We start from the raw sequence: 6,635 nt of genomic DNA, 5'->3' as shown, positions 1-6,635 counted from the left end.
AATATAATCATTAAATACAATAGAGTATTCAAATATTTATTTATTTTTTAATTACTACTTAATGAATTAAATATTAATACAATTACATTTCTTAGATTTTATAATATTCAAATATACGTATTTTTATCTAATGAAGGCGAATTTATATTATGTATTATTTACTTTAGGGTCTGTTTCACTGGTTGCTGATAAAGCTATCTTATGTTTAATGGTATCCAACAGAAATGTGTATAATATAATTCCGTTTTTTTATCAAACTCTACTTTATCTATCAAATGTTTCTATTCGCCTTTGACACCAAAATTATACTTTATTAGTTGAGCTAAAACAAAACCAAAGTGGTACATCCTCTTTTTAACTTTTCTATACCTCCCCTGATAAAGTCTATCAGAAACTTATTTTTGAGATAATCTTTGAAAGCAACCGATGACAAAGGTCCTAATTTTAGTTTTAACGTTACATTTAATTGACATTTGTAATTTACTTAAATTCTTTTTAGAGACAAAAGTGAGTTTTGTTTTCAGAATATAAAACAATTTTCTATTGAAAATTCGCAAATAACTATGCTTTAAGAATCGGTGTCATGTTTATTTCGATGTGAAATTAAAAATATTTTGTTCGAAAAACACTCCAAAGGAGGCTTTATAATTTATTATTATTTTAAAATAACTAAAAAGGCTACAAAAACGACTTATTAAATGTCAATAACGTCTTATTATGAATAACTGAGATTATTTTATATTTTATTTTGGGTTAAGGAAATAGTAACTCATCATATAAATTAGCTAACTCCTTGACCAATTAAATTGATGTAAATTAGAACCCCGTGTTCATATTGACCAGTTGAAGTAAGCCCTTCATACGTGTGCGAACATATAATCACGCCTCTTTCCCGTAGGGGTAGGCAGAGACCACTTATTTCCACTTGTTACGATCCTTACATACTTCTTTCGCTTCGTCCACTTTCATTATTCCCTTCATACATGCTTTTCGTTTTAGAGTACTCTTGACCTAGCCTTTTGCAAGACATCCCCTATTTGGTCACGGAACGTCCGCCTAGGTTTACGCCTTCCAACCCTTCCATTCTCACTCGCCTTATACACTTTTTTCGTCAATCGTTCTTCACTCATTCTCTCAAGATGACCAAACCAGCTGAGCATACCTTTCTCAATTTTTGTCACTACATCTTCTTTCAGACCACAACGTTTCCTTATCTCACTATTTCTTATCCTGTCACTCAGTTTAACTCCTATCATACTTCTTAACGCTCTCATCTCAACTGTATTTATTCTGCTTTCATGTTTCATCTGCCATACGTAACTTTCACTTCCGTACATGAGTGTCGAAACCAACACCCCCTCCTCCTCCCGACTGCTCATAAAGGAGTGCAAAGCTCCATTCACCCTGTTTTCTGCATTCACTCTTCTTTTAATATCACTCTCACACTTTCCATCTCTTGTAAACTCTGAACCCAAATACACAAACTCATTCATCTGTTCAATTTTTTAATCTCCAATCACGATATTGCAGTCTGTCACTGCCTCATCTCTTTCAAACACCATTATTTTCGTCTTCTTTACATTCATCTTCATTCCCTTTCTTACAAAAGCTCCACTCATATCAGTTACCATCTCCTGCAACTCCTCGGCCGAAGACGCAAGTAATACTTGGTCATCAGCATAGAGAAGACATTTGACGAGTAACTTACTCATTCATTCTCAACCCACTTTCATTCTCTTTTAAATCTGTCAAACAATTGTCCATGAACAGATTAAACAGCCACGGTGACCTACACATCACGTACAATGCCGATCACAATTCATTCCTCATCACTCTATCATAGGTCTTTTCTAAATCCACGAACGCGCAATAGACTTATTTGTTTTTAGCCAAACACTTTTCGGCTAAGCACCGCAAAGAAAAGACCTGATCCGTACATCCGATTCCCTTTCTAAATCCCGCTCACGCTTCAGCCTGTAATATCCCACTACTGGGCATAGGCTTCTTTCCCCATGTAGGAGAAAGATCAGAGCTTAATCCACCACGCTGCTCCAATGCGGGTTGGCGGATATTTTTTCTACTATGAGTAACGGTCGCTATCAGGTGTACATATAACAACCCCCATACCCAACCCATGATAAAATCCCACTTGTGCATCCCATACTTTTTCGTCTGTTTCATTCACAACCCTCTCAATCAACACTTTTGCATACAGTTTACCGACGACATTGAGGAGGCTTATACCGCGGTAATTTATGCAGTCCTGCCGTGACTCTTTTCCCTTGTACAATGGGACGATTACTGCTTTGCACCAGTTTCCCGGTACTTGCCCATTTCGCCAGCACAAATTGTAAAGGCGGTACAGCTGGCTAGCCACTATGCCATGTCCAGCCTTCAACATTTCGACGGTAATCCTGTCATACCCTGCAGCCTTACCTAATGTCATACTTTTGAACGCTTTCACTATTTCATCCATGCTTATCTCACTTTAATCACCATTTATACTCTCTTCCATGGAAGGTGCTGTATGTTGTACCTGCACTTCCTCTCTTTCGAACAAACTTTCAAAATACTCTTTCCATCTCTTTAACACACATTCTTCTCCTTTTATAATACTCCCATCTTGACTCCTGATTGTACTCAGTTCCGAGATAGAGGTTTTTCCTCTGGCAGTTTTGATGGATTTCCAGAAAAATTTGATTTTGACTGGAAATCTTCAGTGAGCCTTCTATCAAAATCATCCTTTCGTTCTTCTTTCTTTCCAGGAAGAACTTCTTTAGCCGCTAATTTCAATCTTTTATACTTCGTTCTTGCTTCCATTATCTCGTCATCCGTTGCCTTTGAACTTTTTAGTTAGCTGTTGTCGCTAACCAATCCAACCACGGTTTCTTCGTTTCTTGCATAGCCTTTTGTACATGTTCATACGTGTGTTCTAATTTAATACAATTTAATCAGTTAAGAGGCGTGGCAAACGAGAGGGACAGCGATGAATCACTATTTTCTTAACACTATAATAAGTAGATTAACATTATAATTAAAATTATAATTATTTTGATAAACAAAATGATTCGTATAAATGTTGTATGTTGGCTTATTGAAGTAAGTGAATGTTTTAATGTTTATCGTAGGACTATTCGTCTTCGAAAATATAGATTTAAAAAAAATCTGACTTTTATATTTTGCTTATCTTTTGTAAAGAAATTTTTATTAACGTGTAACTGTCAAAAAGTATCAAATACTAATTCTACATACTAAACATTCCGAAAATGTTACTACAATAGTTTAAGGGCTAATATTACCCGTTGCAAATGAAGAACAGTTGTGTAACATGTAACGGTATTCAAGAGATAAAAGTTTCTTATATCTTTTTAAATTTTATCATTAGTATATTTTTACTCGCAACTTGTAAAACCAAATGTAGAAGTTTATCGTCCGTAAAGTATCTGATAGTATTATCACTAACAGCGAGATAAACTTAAGTAGCTGGTAAAATTGGCCCTAAACGTTGTTAGAAATACTGTATATGCTGATTTTCTATTTGATCTGATCATGTTCTTACATGTTTGTATTTTACATGTAATTAGTGAATATAATAACAATAATTATAATAGGTCTATAAATTTGTACTGAAACTATATTGAAATGAGCCTAAAATTATATTTTTAATATTTTTAAATCGGCTTCGTTTCAACTAGTAATTTTAAAATAATTTGTAATGTGCATTATGTAATTTTAAACATTTTTCCTGTTTTTCTATCATTTGTAATTTGAAAATACAAAAATGTGTTAAACATATAGTATTATGTAATAGAACATATTTCGACTAGCCTGTTAGCTCAATTTGTAGTGACCCTGCTTTCTGCTTCGAGGAGATGTGGGTTCGATTCCCGCCACGAGTCTGGGTGTGATACATTTTTTATTTATATATAAGTATTATTTATATGTATTTAACAAAAAAATATGTAGCTATATCAGCCAGCTGTTACCTTAACACATGTGAGTTGCTCACCGTAGGAACAGAAAAAAAGATATTTTTTTCCTTCTTAGTATATTTACTTCTATTCGTTTTCAAAACTGTTTAATTCTTTCATAATTCATGTCAATTGTCTCAACTAAAGAAAACTATGTTTTTTTTTATTTTATAATACAATATTATGACACATGATTTTCAAATGAGTCTCACTGTTCAAATAATACCAAAGAAACGTTACCTATAGTAACTTCGACTGTCTTTTATTGCACAATATATGAGATAATGTATGAGATAGATACTGTTAGATCCAGTGTTTTAATTTTATGACTAACCTTTTGCTAAACAATAATCATTGGTACTAAATAATAAAAGTAATTTTGGAACTTACCTTTGAAAAAAAATACTTGTTAATTGTTATACTATATTTTCAGCGTTGACTAGGTTTAAAATCTAAACTATTGTATATCAATATATATGCATGTACTATATTAAAACTGATATATTTTATACAGTTTTTTATCATAAATAATAATCCCTATTATTCACGTTCATACAAAATGGTGCTAAAAGATTTTATAATAGGTAAGATACTTCTACTAGTTCCAGAAATTGAAACAAATATTTATTTCAATAAATTTTAATGGAGTGGTAAGTAAAATAAAACATCGATTAATTCGAATAATTTCTATTTTAAATTTTAATACAGTAATAAATTAGACAACAGTTTTAACACCTCAAGGAGACGAGGGTGCAAAAACTGCTTTTTTGCTTCTTATCCTTATTTATAATATATATTAAATTATCCATACATAAAATAATTTTATCCAATTTTGGCACTGTGCGAACTAACGAAACATTATTTTAGACAAATAAACAAAGTATGTGCGTATTTAGCACCTTACGTCCCAACTGGCAACACTCATGTTCATCGATGAAATCAATTCTTATTTTTATTGTAAAACGAAATATATCTCATTGCTATTTATTAATTCACTCAATATCCCAAAAGCATCTGTATCACAGCACTCAACGTTCTTTCCCTTATTAACTACGCTTGCAAAGAAAATTTGACGAGACTTTTCCGTAAACAAGTTCCGTTGATTAAGGTTTAAAAATTGCTTAGTCTATATACATATCTATACAAAATGAGGTAATTTTAAAGTAAATGAATACAATCTTGACAAGGGCACAAATGTACGTTCCACTAGGTGAATCTGTCTTAAAACTTAATTGAAACCTTGCATATTATTTTAAAAGACAAAACAAAGTCTTGAGGCTTAACCAGCCCTAAGGGTCCCTCGTTAACATCGAGGATGTATTTAGTGGTATCCTAGTTTCTGAATATAATATTAAGATTCAATAGTTTTCTTTTGTCGTTAAAAGCTTTAGAAGCTTCGTGCTTATGTTAGTGGGACTGCGTCGTTAATAGGGACCCATTGGGCACGACTTTCAACATTTTCACTTGTGACAAACCAACAGAAACATGAATATTTAAAACATGATAAATGTGGTTAAAGTATAATTTTATGGAAGATACACACTGGAGCAGATTCATTGGTATTTTTCTTTTAGTATATTTTATATTTCTTTAAAAGTCCCCATAAAACTATACGAATACCATTTTTTTTTTTCAAAACCATTAACTTTTTAAATAAACTAATATCAGATAAAGATCTATAAACTTTGAATTAATAACATAATATTTAACAGAGTAAATAGAAAGAGGATTTTTTTTTGTTTTTAGTCATATCAATAATAGAAACCTTTGCAGTCAAGTAATATCTTAAAATAAATGGCTTATTTAAAAGAGAATTTCATTCTCACACAATATACACATACGTCTATTATAAACGTAAAGTTTTCAAATTACTGCTGTAGTATAAAATAAAAATATCATAATATTTTATATTTGGAATGGTAAATATTAATTAAATATTTTATATCTATTCGCCATATTATTATTTGTGGCAAACTAAATTTCAATATTTTAAAAATATGATAAGAATGATTAAAAATTATTAATAAATTCGAAATTATTTTTAGGTATAGTTTGAAATCTGTACCCGTTGACTTCCATCCTAACACTACCTTATCGTTAGATATAATCACCCTGTGACATGAGCGTCGCACATTGGCGACTGTGATTATTGTGAAACTGAAAAAATTATATAAACATAAATATACAGATTTTTTTTTGTATTGGCATTTTTGATTTTTAAAGTAAACTCGTCATTCGGTAAAATCAAATGATTTAATATATATCTCTAATTATTCTATTAAACGAAATAAGTTGATATGAGATGTATTTTAATAGAATTTGTACAAGAAAAACTTTATTAAATAAATTTTTTTTAAAAAACAAACACGACATCTTAGTTTGATAATGATGTTTTAAACGACAATAAATTTCGCTTAATTATATCAAAATATTTTGTTCCTTAATTTATAGGTACAAATAATTGTGAATCGGATGCAACATGTAAGTCGAAACAAAGTATTCACTTTAACGTGATAAAAATAAACTATTATTTACAAATCGGTCAGACAAAAAGTCCTGATTAGAACTAATTATATACATGAAAATCTTATTGTCACCATATTTTGGTGGTGAATTATCTCTAGGATTATCTTTTTATATAAAAAACGTATAAAACGAAACGGT

This window comes from Melitaea cinxia, chromosome 4, assembly GCF_905220565.1.
Source record: "Melitaea cinxia chromosome 4, ilMelCinx1.1, whole genome shotgun sequence".
NCBI classification, from domain to species: Eukaryota; Metazoa; Arthropoda; class Insecta; order Lepidoptera; family Nymphalidae; genus Melitaea; species Melitaea cinxia.
Note: the sequence above shows the minus strand (reverse complement) of the source record.